This window comes from Taudactylus pleione, unplaced genomic scaffold (genome assembly GCF_031769625.1).
Source record: "Taudactylus pleione unplaced genomic scaffold, aTauple2 ptg000032l, whole genome shotgun sequence".
NCBI lineage: Eukaryota > Metazoa > Chordata > Amphibia > Anura > Myobatrachidae > Taudactylus > Taudactylus pleione.
The window spans coordinates 32,826,139-32,848,283 of NW_028284434.1; the positions used below are offsets into that span (position 1 = coordinate 32,826,139).

At 46.5% G+C, this 22,145-nt stretch overlaps 1 protein-coding gene across 1 annotated transcript in view; it reads right to left on the bottom strand.

The window, feature by feature from the left end:
* Positions 1-22,145, bottom strand: part of CHLSN (cholesin) — a 344,029-nt gene that overhangs the window by 188,157 nt on the left and 133,727 nt on the right. The gene's annotated exons all lie outside the window — the stretch shown is intronic.

Sequence of the window (22,145 nt, forward strand, 5' to 3'; positions counted from 1 at the left end):
TCATTATTGATGTTGCTTATGAATTCAACTATGACTGCTAATAAAGGCCAGATACCACAACGCAAGGTCCCCAACAACTAATTACTGTATTTATATTCAATAAGTGTTTTATGGGTGAGCATTATAGCAACCATGATAAAGATTGATAAAGGTTCTAAACAATTCCAAGGCTAACTTGTACTGATTATGCTACGATATCTGCAGCAATATCCGGCAGCTGGCCAAACATCACCATCTTTGTTGTCCCACAATAAACCATCTGTGTTTGAAGATGCCTGCCTGTGGGTAGACTCTATTGGCCTAGATACAGTCATCTTCCAAACATGCTAAAAAACCCTTATGATGCAGAAAGAGATCCGGCTGCCTGACCCAGAGTAGGATGGACGCTCTTGTCCAATATGACTAATTACATAGATCTTTAACCACTAAGAAATTAAGGGTTTTTGCCCCATCATAACCAGACAAATTCAGAACAAGCAGAGCTCTCACTGATCTGTTCAGAACTCATAACAGAGGGCCTGATTCAGAGCCGGACGCTCTTTCAGAGCGCTTGCTCTGAATCAGTGCCCGCCTATTGTATTTTTAGAGCGGCATCCTGGCCACTCGCATAGCTGTGGGTGACCACCCACAGCTAGTGCGAGCGGCCAGGATGATGGTCGCGATGGTCAAGACCATCGCGACCATCGGACTTGCGACGAGACCCTTGTGGTAGGGTCTCGTTGCCGCAAGTCCCAGTGGACTTCTTGCTCTTACAGAGCAAGAAGTCCACCCACTCACATCACTTGTGATGTCAGTGGGGCCGGCCCCAGACGGTAGGCGTTCCCATGGGAACGCCTCCATCTGGGGAGCCACGCCCCCAGCCCACCCACCAAAGGAATCAGGCCCAGAGTTACTGTCACAGAATTAGTGAAACCACAGATAGTTAGCCTAAAGTTTAAACAGATGTGTGTATATATATATTCCATAGACAAAAAAAATTACAGTTTCATATGTCCCAATAAGGCTGCTTAGACATGATCTGAAAATTCACAAAACCTATTGATTTTCTGCCACTCAAACTTCAAAAAGCAATGAAATTACGATCATTAAGGCTGACGCCTTAATGGACGTGTTCTTGCGCAATACAGATATGGTATGCCATCACATCCTGTGGTTCACTGCAGATTCAACACTCTCACAGAATGAGATTGCTATCACTCACAAAATGGTGGAGCTGTTAATTCACAGAATTGTGTGCTCATTGGAATACACACATGCAGTCTATGCAACTGAGATCAAAGCAGTTATGTGGCTCCCACATCCCACTCGGTGCCCACAATCTTCCCATTTGATCACCAAAACAATCTCACTGGCTTCCAACATCCTTCTCACTGCATACATTTATCTCATTTAGAATACATGTTCAGCTCCATTATTTTAAAAAATATCATACTCTGTCTATGCATGTACACTTACTTCCCCTATATGCCTCCATGCTGCTATATATTCCCCAATCCCTACTGCTGTGTGGTCTCCCAACTGTGATAGTCTGTGTTCCCTCATCCACACCAATGTTTTTCCCAGCCGCACCGCCATGCATCCGTGCCTTCTCCACAGCCACGTTGCGGTCTTTCTCTCATCTGCGGCACTCTTTCTTCCTCTAACTATTAGGTTTGGATGAGCAAATCGGGCCACCTGCAGGGGAGAAGGGCAACAAAATGGTACACTAACGCAGGTGGAAGAGGGGACAGCACACAGGAGGTTGGTTTGGGAGGTGCAGAGTGTGAGTCGGCTCAGGTGTGTGGGGTATCGGCAGCAGCAGTGGTGCAGAGCAGTGGCAGCGGTGTAGTGCAAAGGGGGCATCAGTGGGCGACAGAGGGCTCATTGGTAGTGCGTATGCACCTGAGAAAATCAAATCAATGTCACAGATGCACGAATGCAGCAGTGAGATCCATCTACACATCTGTTGAAAAACAAAAATCCGTAGCCCCGCCCCCTAGAAGACAACCAGCACCGGGCTTTGGAGCCCCAGTACTGGTTGTGCTACATACAGGGGACAAAAAGACATAGGGGTCCCCCGTATTAAACACAACCAGCATCAGGCTTTTCAGAACCTGTCCTGGTAGCCAAAATACAGGGGACAAACGATGTAGGGGTCCCCTGTATTTAGCGCAACCAGCACAGGGCTGAGCCGTCCTGCTTCTGGAAATACAGGGGGAAAAAATGCATAAGGCCCCCCTGTATTTCACAGAACTAGCACCAGACTCCGTCTAGCGGGGGAGTGATGCCACAGCCAGGGGAGCCCTTTCACCGGGCCCCCCAGCCGCAGCATCACACCTGACCGCTAGTCAGCCCAGGTCGGGGATCCCTGGGGAGTTGCGCCCCCCCCCAATAAAGGGGTCCCTTCCTCAGGGCACCCCAGGCATGGGCTGATAGCCCGGGGCTATCCCCAGCACACCTGGGCGGTGGGTGCTGGGATGATGTGTGTTGTGTGGTGCATATGTTTATATATATTGTCTTTTGCAGTAGTACTACAGGACCCAGCAGGCATCCCCCGCATACTGGCACTTGGAGAACCATAAGTACCAGCAGGCGCGGCACTATGGGCCTGCTGGTACCTATAGTACCCCTGCAAAAGAAATATTAAAATAAAACAGACACAGTCTTCTAAATCTTTTATTTACCGGGACCTTCACCTGGAGGGCGACGGCCATTAAGCTCTTTTGCGCGGCCGTCGCCCATCCAGAGCTTCTGCGGCATCTTCACCTGGAGGGCGGCTATTAAGCTCTTTTGCGCGGCCATCGCCCATCTAGGTGAACACATCACAGAAGCCCTGGATGGGCAACGTCCGCGCAAAAGAGCTTAATGGCCGCCGCCCTCCAGGTGAAGACGCCGCAGAAGCCCTGGATGGGCCATTAAGCTTTTTTGCACGGCCGCCTCCCATCCAGGGCTTCCCGGCGTCTTCATGCTTCAGCTGGTCTCTCCAGCTCCCCGGCCTAAGACTGAATGGATGGGGCTCGCGCTGCTGGCTGTATTTAAGCAAGCCGAGGGGGCGGGGCGATGACGTCGCAAGCCGTGATTGGCTCGTAGCGGCCATCTTTGAATTTCAAAAATGGCGCTGCGGGCCCGGCGCCTGTTCATGCTGCCACGTCAGCAATTCTGCCGAGTACGGCAGTGGTGCCCACTTCAAAAACGGTGCAATTCAAAGATGGCCACCACGAGCCGCGATTGGCTCGTGGCGGCCATCTTTGATTTTCAAAAATGGCCCTGAGGCATTTTTTAAATGGGTGCCGCTGCCGTATTCGGCAGAATGGCTGATGGTGACTGGATCCTCTCGAATCCAGGCCCGCCAGCAACACCCTCATCGCCGCCGGACCCTCCGCCGACACCTACGACCCGCTCCGCCGACACTCGCCACTGATGTCCCTGACGCATCCGTGTACCCGCCGCTGCTACCATTGCCCGCAAACTACGGCCATCTTTGTGCACCCAAGTGAAGCCACATTGACTACACCTGATGGAGGCTCCTACTGCAGCTGCGCAACATTTTGAAAAGTCCTATCTTTATAATGGCGCATTCTTGAGGTAATAGTTTAAAAACTGTAACTTACTAATTTACCTGAACCCGAAAAGCACATACCCTGGCACAATAGCTACCTAATAAAACAAACCCCAAGTCTAAATTCCACCCCTACCCTGAGTTTTGCCTTCCCAAAAAAAGACTAAATAGACTACAGCAGAAAAAGGTTCCTAATTGAGAATGTCAGAAAAATGTGACAGTTGGAGCTTTAGATTACTCCCAAATCCTGTAGTCAAGACATTGGCAAGGTTAGAAATAATGATTTTTATTTGAAATAATAATTTTGTCCTTCAAACTTTGCTTTCGTCAAAGAATGCACCTTTTGCAGCAATTACAGCATTGCAGACCTTTGGCATTCTAGCTGTTGATTTGTTGAGGTAATCTGAAGAAATTTCACCCCATGCTTCCTGAAGCACCTCCTACAAGTTGGATTGGCTTGATGGGCACTTCTAGCGTACCATACGGTCAAGGTGCTCCCACAACAGCTCAATGGTGTTGAGATCTGGTGACTGCGCTGGCCACTCCATTACAGACAGAATACCAGCTGCCTGCTTCTTCGCTAAATAGTTCTTGCATCATTTGGAGGTGTGCTTTAGGTCATTGTGCTGTTAGAGGAGGAAATTGGCTCCAATCAAGCACTGTCCTTCCTTATTCAAAATCCCTTCTACAAATCTCCCACTTTACCAGCACCATAGCAGCCCCAGACCATCACATTACCTCCACCATGCTTGACAGATGGCATCAGGCACTCTTCCAGCATCTTTTCACTTATTCTGCGTCTCACAAATGTTCTCCTGCGTGATCCAAACACCTCAAACTTCGATTCGTCTGTCCATAACACTTTTTTCCTTTCTTTCTCTTTCCAATGTCTGTGTTCTTTTGCCCATATTAATCTTTTCCTTTTATTGGCCAGTCTCAGATGTGGCTTTTTCTTTGCCACTCTGTCTAGAAGGCCAGCATCCCGGAGTCGCCTCTTCACTGTAGACATTGACACTGGCGTTTTGTGGGTACCATTTAATGAAGCTGCCAGTTGAGGACTTGTGAGGCATCTATTTCTCAAACTAGAGACTCTAATGTACTTGTCTTCTTGCACAGTTGTGCAGCGGGGCCTCCCACTTCTCTTCTCTACTCTGGTTAGAGCCTGTTTGTGCTGTTTTCTGAAGGGAGTAGTACACACCGTTGTAGGAATGTTCAGTTTCTTGGCAATTTCTCGCATGGAATAGTCTTCATTTCTAAGAAAAAGAATAGACTGTCGAGTTTCACATGAAAGTTCTCTTTTTCTGGCCATTTGGAGAGTATAATCGAACCCACAAATGTGATGCTCCAGATACTCAACTAGCTCAAAGGAAGGCCAGTTTTATAGCTTCTCTAACAAGCAAACCCGTTTTCAGCTGTGTTAACATAATTGCACAAGGGTTTTCTAATCATCCATTAGTCTTCTAACGCGCTTAGCAAACACAATGTACTATTAGAACACTGGAGTGATGGTTGCTGGAAATGGGCCTCTATACACCTATGTAGATATTCCTTTAAAAACCAGACATTTGCAGCTGGTATAGTCATTTACCACATTAACAATGTATAGAGTGTATTTCTGATTAATTTAATGTTATCTTCATTGAAAAAAACAGAAATTTTCCTTATTTTTGAAAGAAAAGCACTAAGTGACCCCAAACTTTTGAATAGTAGTGTGTATATATATATATATATACTCTGCAAATAGGCGGCACTTGCAGACTTGTAATCCAGTGAAAGCAATGGTGTCATACATACACACACTGTATAGGTCTCATCCTCTTGCTAATAGCACAAATAAGTATATAAGGATAGCATACTTCACTTGTTGAATTGCTATATATCACCAAATGATATCTTGTAGATGCTTATATTAAAAGCCAATATTTATTAATTAAACAAGTAATAAAACACAAATGCTGCACATATCAACAACTATATTGGTATATATAATTCTTATGTTTGTGAAGTATTTTTTCCAATTAAATCTATAATAATTGGGGCTATGCTCTTTATTTCATTTTCAGAGAAGGGGGGTCATTCTCTGGTAACAATGTCACAATATTTAAATGAACTAAATAAAATGTTATCATTTGGAATTTTGCTTTTCAGATAAAGGTGTTAAATATTTCTATACATATCATAAATGTGTAACCAATGTTTACTTGAATGTTATTTATAAATCAAGACTGAACAATTATATTTTTATACAAAGACTCCGATAAAGATTATTGTCCAACAGTGACCGTACTACTTATTCATTTATCTGTTATAGCAGCTCCAGATAACAGATGGCTGGCACCATAATTGGGCCTTGAATGGCTCAAGACAGGAGCAAAATAAGGATGAACACAAAGGACACCACAGGAATATGTAACCAAGAATTGTACATATATAATTTATGTGTACAGAGCTGCAAAACAACTAGGAGTCTAATAAACAGACTATGTTACCTTAGATTTTTTTCCATCATTTATAATATAACTAATAAAATATAGACACTACTTCCTAATGTTATAAAATATGGTAAAATTATGGAAAATTAAATAGGCATTTAAGAAAACACCATCAGTCTACTCATAAAGCAATAACACATACTGTCATCATTGCTAATAAGATGCAGATGAAAATATTCTAAACGCTATGTAAAATAAAAATATAAAATCTACTGCATTCAATGATAGGAAAAAAACTCACACACCTCTATCGCCAGTCAAAACTGCTCAATGGTTTACAGGATATTTATGGCATTCAAATATCGACAGACAGGTGACAACGTGGTTCCAGTAGAGAAAAATCTTTGCAGAAGCAGGGATGCAGCTGTTTAATAAGTAAATACATACCAGAAAATGTTGGACACTTACTGGTTAAGTACATTACACTGGGGTATCGATACCATTTGTAATAGTTTTGTTTATGTCCTGGACATTCCATTCACATAATAAATATACAGCCAGTTTTTATATTATATTGCAGAGGGCCAGATGTAAAAATAAGGAGAGGGGGAAGGGAGGAAAGTTGGGGGGGGGGGATCTACAGGAGAATGAATACCATTTCGGTGAGACATTATTGTAGGCATGGGGTGGAGACTGAGTTTAGCCTTGTTAAGAGGAGGAGGATGAAGGCCCCTGGGGAAAAGATCAGGTCTGTCATGGAGACTGCACTTTTTCTCTATGCATAGCTCATACAATGCAATGTTTTAGAGATCTATCTGTTTACAGTGAGCCGCACTAGTTGATTTGACCACTGCCAAAATATGGAATGCCAGCATTACAGAGTATTGTTTTCTTTATAGTGATTGGAGAAGGCAGAAAAAGGAGGAAGAACTAGTAACTGTATTTACGAAGCGGCAGCTTCCAGGCAAATTTCAGGTACAAATTTAAAGCGGCACCAACATTAAGTGTAAAGTGTGCTTGGAAAATATAGCCCTAGGATTCTTTCAGTAGTAGTGCTTCAAATAAGGAGTGGATGAGTCTGTGCATCCCTAAAGATGAACATCTTCGGGCAGGTTCCAATGTGGCTAAAGTTCCTGCAGCAAGCTTGGTCAGATGTAGCATGCACGTTGCGGAGCATGTCATTGGTAAGGTACCAACTATAGTATAATCTATATGCTGTTATGAGGACAGGGAGCAGACTGACAGCAGATAAGCAGCAGACCATCGTGCACCCCCTCCCCCTACTCCCATCTTACGTTTTTTTTGGATGGCACCGGTTAGGAAAGGAGGAGGCTGCAATGCTTGCCTCCAGTGCACGGCGGGGCCGGAGTCCAGGTGGAGGGTGGCTGGCATCCTCCATCCGACAGCGTAGCTCCGAGCAGTGAGCTGCACTGTGAGGTGGCCAATAAGTCGCACTGTGCTGATGTTTCTATATAACTTTCGGAAGCGTCACAGTGCCGAGCGGAAGGAAAATTTTTCTGAACGGACTACACAAGAAATATAGCGTGTATAAAATATTGACAATGTCGACCATTTGTACCTGTCGACCTTCTTACATGTTGAACTTTAGTGGGTCGACCTTTTCTCAAGGTCGAACTTTTGTCCCTGTCGACCTATTGCCTGTCTAACATCTGGTGTCTATCTAGACATTGTCTTACATTTTTACTGTAGATCTTTAGACCGGATCCCCTCGGCTGGACCATGATAGTAAATATAAACAAAATAAAGTAAATAATTGCTGCTAATGCAGCAAACATAATTACCCAGCTCTGAAAGGAGTCACACACGACCATGTAAGAACTAATCAATTGAACACATTTTATTTTCTTATTAGTCAAAAAAATAAAAGACAAGAAGCTATGTGCAAAAAAGTAAATACACCCTTACTAAGGCTTACATATAAATAATGAAAGTATATTGATCCAGATGCTGGTAAATAACTGCACTTCAATATCTGAGCATCAGGCAGGACTACACACTCTATGAAAAAAGAAAACCATTGGAAAAATCGGTCTGGATAATTCAGATTTGTGTACCAAGGAAAAGACATCTATAATATACAAAAATAATTGTTGTTGCTACCAAGTCATTTCCAAACAAATGGAAGTCTTTCATTCTGTAGTGAGAAAGAGTATTCACAAGCATTACTTGCTCCCATTTATGGTTACAAGACTTTTTTTTCTGGCTGCACCCACTCTGGGGAATGCCCTCCCCCTGCAAAAATCAGACTTTTCTCTAGTCTCGAAACCTTCAAACATTCCCTGAAAACAACTTTTCAGACAAGCTTATAAAATTCCAGAACCACCCACATAACCTTCATAAGCTTTCCTACCCAATTATATCGCCTCACATAACGTTACATATTTTCTCTTTATTCACTTTCACATCCTCCTGACCCTTGGCCAAAATTCCTGTGTGACTGGGTCATACTGCCCACCAAGAACCTCTGGCTGGACCATTATGCAATAGGTAGCACTAATCCTTGTGTATCAATGCCTATGTGCTTTGCCAAAGTACACGACATATAAAGATATAGGCCCTCATTCAGAGGCGCTCGCAAAATGGGCAAACATTCGTTCTGAATGTAGGTGGCCGCTTCTTTTTAGAAGTGCGGCCTCCTGGACGCTAGCTAAGCTGTGGGTTAACACCCACAGCTTTAGCGACCGACCAGGTTGATGGTCGCGATGGTCAAGATCATCGCGACTCTCGGTCCTTGTGACGAGACCCTAAGGTTGGGTCTCGGCAACCGCAAGCCCCAGGGAGCTTTCTGCTCTGATCGAGCAGGAAGCTCCCCACTGACATCACTGCTGATGTCAGTGCGGCCGCCCACAAAACGGAAGGCGTTCCTTAAGGAACGCCTCCGTTTGTGGAACCACCCCCCCGCCACACCTACAAAACGGGCCGAGCTGTCAATCAACATCGACAGCCGCCCCTTTTGTAGTGAGCTCCGGAGCTCACGAGCAGTGCGGCCGCTGCGCGTGCACAGGGCCTAAACATCGACCAGCTTGCGAGTGGGTCTGAATGAGGTCCATACTTCCTACATTAAGTCACCTCATTTAAAATTGTCATAGAGTTTGTGTTTCCACCTGACATCCAAAGTATAACTCCGTGACTAGCACTGGTGACTCCACAATTTAAAAAATAAAAAATCTGCTGTTACATTACCCCCTCTTTTTCCAGGGGATCAGTATGATTTACCGCATGGCCGGCAGTTCAAATCCAGACAGCGGAAGCCCGGCAGTGAAGATCTCGAGGTGAGTATTTTTTCTATTTACTAACCTAACCTCCCCCCTAACCCTCCCTTAGGGATGCCTAACCCCAACCTCCCCCCACAGTGCCTAACCCTAACCCCCTTCCCCACAGCCTAATCCTAAATCTCCTGGGGGGGTGCCTAACCCTAACCTCCCCCCGGGGTTTCCTAACTCTAACCCCCCTTCCCCTAGCCAACCCTAACCTCCCCCCGGGGGTTCCTAATCCTATGTCCCCCCGGGAGCCACTAACCTAACCCTACCCCCCCCCGCGCAGCTGTCCGCGCCCGGTGCCCAGCTTACCTTGGATCGGTAAACCGGGTGTCGGGCTCCCGGCGTAGGTCTAATGGGAGGCGTCGGGATTTCGACGCCTGTCATTAGACACTTTCCGGGATTTGACAGTCTGACTGCATCCCCTTTCCCGGCAATTGTTATGGATTTATTTTTAACGTTACATTATTTTTTCTATTCAGTTGATTGGCATAGTCCTTTGGTTGTTGGGAAATCAACCACCAGCACAATGTGATTAAAAAGTAATCCCAAATTAAATCTCACAATTGCTGCATCACAAGCCACATTAATATGGTTATACCCTGATGTACTGATAATTACAGCAAGCAAAGCATCCCTGACTTTGGCAAAAGCCCTTTCTGTACAGTTAGGTTTATATTTACTAAAGTGCTGGATTTTAGAAGTGGATTTGTTGCCCATAGCAACCAATCAGATTCTAGCTATTATATTCTAGAAGGTGCTAGATAAATGATACATAGAATCTTATTGGTTGCTATGGGCAACATCTCCACTTCTATAAACCCACACTTTAGTAAATATACCCCAGAGAGTCTAGTATACCGAGTCTAAGGGGTTGTTGTGTCATAATTATTCGACCCCGTAGAATCTCTGTCTTAAAACAACATTAGTAGCAGCACAAAGCCTCCGGAGAGTAATTAGCTAAGCACTAATAGAAACTAAACTCAGCAGCACTAAATCTAACAAGAACATTAATTTATGGTCACTCAGTTCATATTAAAAACAAAAATTCTCAGCCTCATTTAGGATGGCTGAGCTTAAATAGCATCAAAATAGCCTGCTTCCTATTACCAGCACATGCAGACTGCAAAAAATCCTGAGCCACAGATGGAGAGAGCATACACCATCTGGAGAACAATGTTTATATGGAGTAGAGTAATTATACATGTTAGGGAGTAAATGTTATATCTAATATTCATATGTCATGAATATTACCAACTGTTGCACTTGTCTGATCCTGCTATATAGGGGCTCAAATGTCCCAATCAAAGACCTTTTTCATTCAGGCATATATAGAGAATGCCTGTCGCTGTAACTATAAATATGTTTGAGTATAGAGTGAAACAAAAAGATCTTTATTGCAAAGCTACAATCCTTATTGGGACCTTCATCAAGGACATACAAATGTGTCCTCATACACCTAGGCGCGAGACGCCTAGCTTGCGTCTTAGCCGCAAAGTGGATGCAACAAGCCGCTTCACATGACTGCACTGAATAATTTGATCTGCAACACTTGTATATCTTCGTATACAGATTCAGACTCAGTCGCACACAGATATACAAGTGCCACATATCAACGTCATCAGTGTAGTCTTGTGAAGCGGTTTGTCGCATCCAATTGTGATACAAATAGAAAAAACACACATATGTCCGCACAGGTACTTGTACCTATACGATCAAATCTCTGAGAGAGAAATATAACTAGAAAAGGTCCCTACAAGATGCTGATATCTGCTTTACTTTCAGCTTGAATTCAAAATAGGGGGTACTATCATTGCCAATGTGGTAGACAACTTTATTGGCACAAAGAAGAAAGAATTGTTACTTGTAGACACATTCACATTAAAATATAACTTTTATTATATGCTTTTAAAAGTCCATATGCAAATAGATAAAGCAGTGAAATATAAAAAATAATGGAAGTGTGTTTGAAGAAAGAAATGAAGTGTAATAAAAAACAACAACCAATCTGACTGGGGTTCATATAGTGACCTTATATTGTATTTTGTGATGTTGTTGTTCATATATGTTAACAAAGGGATGGGTATGGGATGCCGGCATCCTAAAAAGGTTACAATCCCGAAGCCTCCAGGTAAGTAAGCCTAACCTCTCCCTCCCCCTTCCCGCAGCCTAAACCCCCTCATAGTGCCTAAACCTAACCCTCCCTCCCCCAGCCTAAACCTAACCTCCCCCCCGCAGCCTAAACCTAACCTCCCTCATAGTGCCTAACCCTGATCTCCCCCCTAGTGCCTAACCAAAACCTCCCCCCTAGTGCCTAACCCTAACCTCCCCCTAGTGCCTAACTCTAACCCTCCCTCCCCACAGCCTAAACCTAACCTCCCCCATAGTGCCTAAACCTAGCCCTCTCTCCCCGCAGCCTAAACCTAACCTCCCTCCCCCCCGGCAGCCGAAATCGAATCCTCTACCTAATGTCTAACCCTAACCCTCCCCCTAACCCCAGTACTTACCTTCAGGATCTCGGCGGTCGGGATGCCAGCACCAGTATTCTGATAAGTGTCGGGATTCCGGCGTCGGCATTCTGAACGCCGGAATACCAGTAGCCAGGATTAAGACGACATTTCATTCGCAAATAATAATTGTATGTGTATTTACAAATAAATATAGTCCCCAAATAAAAAATAAAAATAAAGATTCATATATATTTAAGTATTCGTTCATGGGACCATGATACAAATCACATTAAGATTCTGTGAACATTGGCCCTCATTCAGAGCCGCTAGCTATTTGCGGTCGTTCGTTCAAAAACAAGGGGTGGCTATTCAAATGATCCGTTCGCTCATTGCGGTCTGTTCACGCCTCTAAGTCTGAACGAGCGAGCAAAACTTGCGGTTGTAATTTTGACAAAAACGCCCCCTTGCCGCTCGCACCATACGTCATGTCCGCTATTTATTTGATTAATCGAGTACATCGAACAGCATATGAACTGCTCGCTATTCTTGTGGTTGGTTTTTTCAACCGCTATTTTGCGAGCAGTTCTGAGTATTAAAAAACCAAGTGGCGTGGTCAATGACGCTCCAGTTTTAATTATGCACACCAATAAAACGCCCGCTTTGACCTTTAAGCACGCCTGCGTTCGGATCTCCACTCTCCGTTTTCAAGCACCTTCCCCTGTTACCACCCACATACGCCTCCTCCTGTCACTCAAAATAGCAGGCATTCGCTATATAGCGAACAAACAATTTTCCGCCGCACAGACTGGTTCGCACATGCGTATTACAATCCGTACGCATGCGCAGTTGTGCAAACATCGCTCAGTGCGAACGAGCAGCCGCTAACGAGCGGCTCTGAATGAGGGCCATTGTCTTTACATGAAAAGGTTCTTCACAGTGGTAACAAATATATCCTTTGCAGGAAGAGTGTGTTGAGAAATGGTAACAAATGAACAGAGTCAGAGTTCCACACTAGAGGTTTCAAAGAGGGCTACAATGACTCATAGTTTTCATTAACAGAAACATCTCTCTGTATCAGACCGATATCAGGGGATTGCTCCCTTAGATATGAATTCTTCACTAGTGTATTACATCCATCAATTGTGAGGCTCTATATCCTTACTCACAATTATATATATTTGTAAATACACATCCAATTCTTCTTTGTGAACATATATGAACAACAACATCACAAAGAGATATAAGGTCACTATATGAGCCTCAAGCGGCTTGGTGTTTTTTTTTTTTTATTACACTTAATTTCTTTCTTCAAACACACTTTAATTTTATATTTCACTGTTTTATCTATCCACATATGGTCTTTTAAAAGCCAATAATAAAAGTTATATTTTAATGTGAGTGCATTCAATTGCGACCAAGACGCATTTGCGGATGAAAGTAGCTAAAAAAGGTGCTTAGTCACACTGGACCTGGCGCGCTGAGAAGGGCTCTTTGCTGCGACTAGTAATAGTGTATGAGGGCACATCTGTAGAAAGGCAAATCGCAAACAAGAACAATTTATACCCAAGTGTTTTCCTTTAATGTAACATCAATGTAAGTGCTCACATTGGGAAGAATAATATCTGAATTAAAAATAAAAATGAATATAAATTACTTTCTTTGATATTAAGAGCAGTATCCAATCAGCCCCGAACATTGTTCGGGCGCTAATGTATTCCCCAGAGCTATCCAATTAGCCCCGAAGTCCAGCGCAATGCCGGCACTTATTGAGGATATTTTTTGGGACCTGATGTGCCCTGAAAAATTATCCCGAAAAGAGCTGTATTTTCGCCAGCGCAATGTTGAAAACACATAGGTCCGAGAACTTGTCACAGATCATATGTGTTTTCGTGCGAATTATCCCATTTGTCCATCCAAACAAATAAGATAGGGTGAAAAGAAAAATTGGATACCGCCCTATGTCTCTATAAAACTATACTGAGTGCTCCCTAATACAATATAGGCATCCTAAAATTCTATGTATTGGAGTAAATGGAGCGAAATGGTTCTTTCTGTATTTTTGGCAGAGCGGTGTCCAACGCCAACCCTTAAACAGAAATCAGAAACACAATTAGTGCTCACGCTGGGCTGTTTCAACGGGGCGCCGCACCCTGCCCTATTTCTAAAGGACAGAAAGCCCCGTTGAAACAGCCTGCAGGTTGTCCCCTCCCGCGGGCCGCAGTGTCCTTTTAATTATACACCCCAATACAATTAAAATAGTGTAATGCAGATCTACATGCATTTCAGTATTTAAACTTTATTGGGGTACAGCTCCTTTAAACCACCGTTTTAATACTATCTCTGACAAGTGCAGGAAGTGATGGTAGGAAAGTATAGTGGGAATATAGGGAAATGAAAACCAATAATATAGACTAAATCTACATGTGGATTTTATGTTTGTATTTCTGAAATGCTTTTAACTATGCTATAGAAAAGAAAATCAATTACCTCCATAGTTACCACATTGTACTACTCAAAATATAGAATGTGGAGCTGATGGAATCATTGTGCATTATTTCTAAAAAATGTGGTACATGCTACAATAAGATAAAATAGCATTCTTCCTGCGCTAGGGTCAAATCTTTTGGGAGTTATTTATTAGAAATCAGCCCTTGTTTTGCAGTACTCGTTTTTATACTTTAGAGGTTTTTCTTTTGCTTGACTATCATATATATATATATATATATATATATATATATTGTACTCAAATGGTCCGTTACTCCTATATAAAAAATCCTTAGTGCCTCCACAATGCGATCACGCGTACACACAATTCCAGGTTTGTGGCACTCACAGCAAATACAAGGAAAATATTAACACACAGAAGGTGTATTCAACGTTTCAATCTGTATTGATTTTTGTCAGGAAGTATAACAATCATCAAATATACATCTTACCTTATATCCCTAAACCCAGCGTCCAGGCGGAGCCCCGAACGGGCGCGCCAAGATGAGGTAATTGCTTATCAGCGCGATGCAAGTCAGTGTAAACCATCACCATAGCAACAGGTAAGGGAAATACAATGACACACAGAAAATATGAGATATGGTAAGAACTTACCTTTGTTATCTCTATTTCTACGAAGTCCATAGGGTTCCACAGGATTCCTTGGGTATAGGTGTGACGTCAGTCATCGGGCACCATAGAGTTAAGCTTTCAGCCTCCCAGGATGCACTAGGGTCCCCCTCCTATACCCCGCCCCCGAGCCAAGGCACCTCAGTTAGTTACCAAGCCATAGGCCGGAGGAGGAGAAGGGAGAGAGAGAAAAAAAGATCTGGATACACACAAGAATCACACTCTCACCAGAGGGAGACGGGAAAACCGGTGACCAGACCAAAGCCCATCTGCAGCACAGGTGTGACAGGGCGGGAGTCCTGTGGAACCCTATGGACTTCGTAGAAATAGAGATAACAAAGGTAAGTTCTTACCATCTCTCATATTTTCTACTTCAGGGTCCATAGGGTATCCACAGGATACCTTGGGGATGTCCCAAAGCAGTATCCTTTAAGGGTGGGGACGCTCCTGTGCAGAAAGGAGAATCCGCCGCCCGAAGGAAGCATCCTGAGAGGCGAAGGTGTCAAACCTGTAATACCTCACGAAGGTATGGACAGAGGACCACGTAGCAGCCTTGCAGATCTGGACTGCAGAGGCACCACGTCGAGCTGCCCACGAAAGACCCACAGACCTAGTGGAATGAGCCTTCAAAGAAGGAGGAATCGGCAGACCTTCATGAAGATAAGCTTCAGAAATAGCCATACGGATCCAGGCTGCCAAAGTTTGCTTTGAAGCAGGCCAACCCTTTTTACGGAAGCCATAGAGGACAAACAAGGCGTCCGACTTCCTAAACGAAGAAGTGCGGTCAACATAAGTCATTAAGGCCCGCACAACATCCAAAGTGGCCTCACCCACTGAAAGACCACGTGAGTTAAAGGCCGGAACAACTATTTCCTCGTTAATATGAAACTGGGAAACAACTTTGGGAAGAAATTCAGGCCGAGTGCGGAGCACTGCCCTGTTCCCATGAAAAATCAAGAAAGGGGGTCTACAAGAGAGAGCCCCTAAATCAGAAACACGTCTGGCCGAAGCTATGGCCAGAAGGATAACAGTCTTAGCTGTCAGCCATTTAAGATCCACTGAGCCCAGTGGCTCAAGCGGCGGTCCCTGGAGAGCCCTCAGGACCACAGCCAAATCCCAAGGCGCAACAGGTGGAACAAAGGGCGGCGGAATGAGGAGAACACCTTACATAAAGGTGCGCACATCCGGGATTGTAGCAATCCTACGGTGAAACCAGACAGATAGGGCCGAAACCTGTACCTTGAAAGAAGCAAGGCGAAACCCATGATCTAGTCCCGCTTGTAGGAAGGCAAGTATCCTAGACAGACGAAACTCCAGCGGTGCATAACCTCTCGGTCGACACCATTGGAAGAACGTATGCCACACGCGATGGTATATCCTCACGGACGACGGTTTCCGAGCTCGCAACATGGTACGAACCACAGAGCTGGAAAACTCCCTGGACCTCAACATGGCTGTCGTCAAAGACAGCCGAGCCAGGTCCGGGTGAAGACAAGGACCCTGCGACAGAAGGTCCAGTCGTAGCGGCAACCGCAGAGGACTGTCCACGGACAGACCCTGAAGGTCTGAGAACCAGTGCCGTCTGGGCCACGCGGGAGCTATCAACAGGAGAGTCCCTCCTTCCTGTTTGAATTTCCGGATTACCCGTGGAAGAAGGGAAATCGGAGGAAACAGGTATGCGAACCGGAACGTCAACCGGACGGACAGAGCATCCACCAGAGACGCCTCTTCGTCTCTTGTGCGAGACCCGTACACCGGCAACTTGTTGTTGTGCCGGGACGCCATGAGGTCGATCTCTGGAAGACCCCACCTGTCCACCAGCAGTTGAAAAACGTCCGGGTGCAGTGACCATTCCCCCGGATGAACGTCCTGGCGACTTAGAAAGTCCGCCTCCCAATTTAGCACTCCCGGGATGAAGACCGCTGATATGGCCGGAAGATTGCGCTCCACCCATACCAGGATCAGAGACACCTCTACGAGAGTCGCCCGACTTCGGGTTCCTCCTTGCCTGTTTATGTAGGCCACGGTGGTAGCGTTGTCCGACTGGACCTGCACCGGGCGACCCTGGAGAACCCGATGTGCCTGCTGGAGAGCATTGAAAACTGCACGGAGTTCCAAGATATTTATTGGAAGCTCCGCTTCTGTCGGCGTCCACCTGCCCTGGAACAAGTGTGGACCCGAAACTGCTCCCCAGCCCCGAAGACTGGCGTCCGTTGTCAACAGGACCCAATTTGGTACCCAGAACGGACGTCCCTTGCTGAGATGGGTCGTCTGCAACCACCAGGCAAGGGACAGGCGAACCTCCGGGGTGAGCACTATCGTCTGGGACTTTAGAGACTAAGGCAGCCAGTTCCACTTGGACAGGATCAGGTGCTGCAGAGGTCTGGAGTGAAACTGGGCATATTCCACCATGTCGAACACCGACACCATGGAGCCCAGTAACCTCATCGCCGAGTGTAGAGACACCCGGCGGCTGTGCAGACAACTGCGCACCCTCGACTGTAAAGCAGAGATCTTTTCCCCCGTCACAAAGATTCTTTGCTGTCCCGAGTCCAATAAGGCTCCGAGGTGCAGAATCCGCCGAGACGGGATTAGAGTGGACTTCTGCCAGTTGATTAACCAGCCGTGCTGTTGCAGTAGCGCAATGGTCAAGTCCAAGTGACGTAGAAGGAGCTCTGGAGATCCTGCCACTAATAACAGGTCGTCAAAGTACGGCAACATGCGGACTCCCTGCAGCCGCAGAGAAGCCGCCATGACCGCCATCACCTTGGTGAACACACGCGGTGCTGTCGCCAGGCCAAAAGGTAACGCCCGAAACTGAAAGTGGTCGCTGCGGATTGCAAACCTGAGGAACTGTTGATGGCGCAAAAGAATAGGGACATGCAGGTAAGCGTCCTGTATGTCCAATGACACCATGTAGTCCCCAGGTTCCAGCGCCAGAATGATGGACCGTAGGGTCTCCATCCGAAACTTCGGCACCCGCAAAGACTTGTTGAGAGCTTTGAGGTTGAGAATCGGATGATACGACCCATTGGGTTTCTGCACCAAAAAAAGATTTGAATAGAAACCCTGGCCCCTCTGGGAGAATGGAACAGGCACTATAACTCCAGCCTGGAGCATAGTGTGCAAGACCTTTCGCAGCTCCGTGGCCTTGTTCCGGTCTGATGGTAGACCCGTGGTGAAGAATCGAGCCGGGGGTCTGTGCCGGAAAGAGAGGGCGTACCCGTGGGAGACCACCTCGCGAACCCAAGTGTCCGTCGTGGTGACCGACCAACACTGGGCGAACTGCAGCAGGCGGCCTCCCACTTTGGGATCCCCCAACGGGAGGCCCGGACCGTCAGGCTTGTCATCAGGCTTAGGGGCCGGACGTCTGGTACTCCATGCCTGCTTCCGGGGCTTGGCCGATTTCTTGGGACCAGCCTGTCGGGGAAAAGACTGTGGTTTGGGCCTGCCCTGGGCCCTATAAGACCGAAAGGACGATGGTCCTGAACCAGAAGGAACCGCGGCCGACGGGAGACATGCCGACTTGGCTGCCGCCAGCGTGGCCACAATCTTGTCCAGATCTGGACCGAAGAGAACTTGTCCGTTAAAGGGCAACGCCTCCAAACCCTTTTTGGAGTCAGCGTCCGCCTTCCAGGATCGCAACCACAACGTGCGACGAGCAGCCACTGCTGCTGAAGAAATTCGAGACACCAGTGTACTAATGTCTACGGCCGCCTCGTTGATACAAGTGGCCGAATCACGGAGATTACCAATCAACTCCGTTTGTTCGGCCGGACAGCCGGAATCAAAGGACGCCTCCAATGAATCCGCCCAGCGCTCCATCGCTCTGGCAACCCAGCAAATGGCCATAGCCGGCCGCGCTGCCCCCCCCCGCAAGGGAATAAGCGGACTTCAGGCAGATCTCCACCTTGCGGTCCGTAGCATCCTTAAGGGAGGACATGGATGGCATCGGTAATGTGGCACTACGGACAAGACGTGTCACATGAGAATCCACCTATGGAGGGGATTCCCACTTAGCAAAATAATTATCCGCGAAAGGATAAGCCACTGCCAGGCGCCTCTGCGGCTGGTATAGCTTGCCAGGCTGTTTCCACGCCTCCTCTAAATGGTCCATTAACTGACCCGAAAGAGGAAAGACTGTGGCGTCACCCTTCACATCCTTAAAAAAGGCATACTTGGATTTAGCAGCTAGGGGAACTTCGTTCTCAATCACCAAGGCTGTGCGGACAGCCCGAATAAGTCCAGGAATATATACCTTGGACCTAGCGTCAGCGTCCTTAGTATGGAGAGGTTCCTGATCGTAAAGATCCAGAATCTCCCCATCATCAGACGTCCCTTCGTCATCCTCATAAGGAGCCGACAGAGACGCCACCGGCCGTTTATGTGGCCGCATCACAGCCTCCCCCTGCAACACATCCGACAAGTGCTGTACAGAACTCGTCAGGGAGTTAACCCACGCCGGCTCCTGAGAAACCGGGAGAGGGGAAATAGGGAGACTGCGGGGTACCACCGATTGTCTTGGGAAACCCTGCATGGGTGACGACACCACTGACTGCTGGGACAAACCCATCTGCGTAAACACGGGCTGCGGAGCTAACTGGCCCACTAAGGTTGTAAGCGCCTGAGCGAAACAAGCCCAGGGCGGCTCCTGTACCCGTAATAGGCTGCGCCATTGACAAACACTGCCGGCAGAGGCTCTCCGCGCTACCCTCCCCCTCCGCTAAAGGTACTTTACACGTAGTACACTGTAGCCGGAGAGGAAAATCACTTTCAGACAAATTGGTACTAAGTATGTGACCCCTCTCACCAATTGTATTTTAAGAGGTGAGAGACCACCCTGCAGCACCGCACCGCAAGGGCTTAGCAGAAAGAACAGGGACAGTAATAAAGCTGACAGTCAGAATAGAAGATACAGGCAGCAGCGCTAGCACAGTCACATACAATGCAAAGAAAATCAATTCCTGCACTAACCAGCGCTGATCACTCAACTACGCAGACACAGAGTCTGGTAGGACACAGAGCTGCATACACAGACCTGACCACCGTGGAGGAGAGGTATGCGGGGGGACCCAGACCAAGATGCTTCCTTCCAGGCTTCCAGCAGCGTTCACCATGCGTTCAGGAAGATGGCCGCCGAGGAGCAGAGAGGAGGCTGGCCTGGGGGGAGGAGCACTGCCACAGGGCCAGTCAGCAGGGTGCAGAGAGGGCTGTGTGCAGCGGGGGAGGCGCCGGCTGTGAGACAGGGAAGGCGCGCTCCCCTGGCATGCATTTAACCCCCGGGACGCCGCAGCGCTACCGCTCTGCTGCGGTCCGCTGTCCCAGGGGGGTAGTGGAAGCGCAGGTTCTTACCTGGCTCCACGCTGCAGCCAGTCCCCAGGGAGCCCCCTGCCTGGGGACTCTGGACCATGTAACAGCAGGCACCCACCGCGGGACCCCGCTGCTTACCTTGCTATCCCCCTTGGATCCGGCCATGGTCCGGAACATCTGGGGTCACCGCTAGCTGTGACCCCAGATGCTCACCAGCATCCCCGGATCGGTATCGGCGTTCTGGTACCGGCGGGGGTGTAGGGAAGACAGCATGGACGTCAGGACTGACTGTCCATGCTGTACATCCAGATGTGCAGCCACAGCAGCATGCAGGAAAGCTTCAGGGGCTCTTCTTAGCCCCCACTCCAACAGGTGCACCCGACTCCGGCGGGGCACCAAACTAAACTGAGGTGCCTTGGCTCGGGGGCGGGGTATAGGAGGGGGACCCTAGTGCATCCTGGGAGGCTGAAAGCTTAACTCTATGGTGCCCGATGACTGACGTCACACCTATACCCAAGGTATCCTGTGGATACCCTATGGACCCTGAAGTAGAAACATATTTTTGGGCCATATTAAACCAGAATTTACATCAAGGAAACAAAGTTATACATAAATAATCATGGCATAAATGCATATATATATATATATATATGTGCAAAAATAGCCTGCAGATAATCAATAAAGAATTAATGGTAATAATATCTGAGGATGCAGATACATCTAATGACCAATCGTATCTAACAATGTATATAGTACCATATAGCATGATACATTCATGTATAGAAAAAGAGGATCCATGTGAAAATATATATGTTCCTACTTAAAGTAGCATGTCAGTGGTTGAACTTCATTTAACCCTCTGGAGGATCTCACATCAAGGAAGTGTATCCAAAACTCTTCTCGTTTGAGTAAAAGCTTATTGCGATCACCCCCTCTCTTAAGTGGGGGGATATAAATTCAATCATCTGGTAACGAAGACTAGCCAAATTGTGGCCAGCCTCAACAAAGTGGCGAGCCACCGGCTGATCACTGCTCCCATTCAACAAAGCAGCTCGAATCGAGGAACGATGTACCCCCATCTATAGAGAGAGAGTAAAAGAGAAAAAGGAGCATCTAATAGTGTATATTATCCAAGTGCAGTGAAAACAAACTCAAATTGTGCCACATATATGCGATAGATAAACTCTTGGTGTAGGGTAGTGTAATACTGTAATATTCCAAGTGGTGATCTCAAAGGTTTCCGTGAAGAATTCTGTGACTTGAAGCAATTCTTTGTGAATATAATACGAGTGAATAAAAATACACTAATAAAAAGATGTGACTATAGCTCAAGTTGGTTTGGCCTGGTCTATATTACTTCTCCCCCTCTAATAGATATCAGTAAATACCTTATTGATAGGCTAAATAGAGAGTCATATTTCTACACCATGTACATTAATCAAAACAAGACACATAAATTACAATAAATATCTTAAAAAAAGTAGAAAAACACTTAACTCGGCCATATACACAATTTTGGTGCTAGAAAATGTTTGGAGAGTCCATATCGTTCAAAATGAAAAAGTCTCAGTCCATGTATCAAATGTTAATGGAAGGCCCGACGCGTTTCGCCCCGACGCGTTTTGGACTTCTTCAAGGGGAGTTTTATATATATATATATATATATATATATATATATATATTACAGTTCACAAATACGCGCTATAGCGGTTTTTACCTGGGATTGAGCACTGCGGACTCACTTTTGAAAAGTATCCGGGTCCCCAGGGACACGCTGTGCTGTGGCCAATCCCTGACAGCTGGCTGCAGCACAGCGTGTAACAAACACAACACTGTTTGTTATAGCAGCCAATGAGAGTCAGACAGTGTGTTTGTTCCCAGCGCCCTTCCAGCAGCGTCGGCGGTAAAGTGGCGGCAGGAGAGGCTTGGCTCCGGGGGCAAGCTAAGCGGAGCTCGCCGCCCGGAAGCCAAGAAGCGGCGGCGGGTTGTTTTGTACATGTTTGGCTCGCGGTCCAGCAGCCAA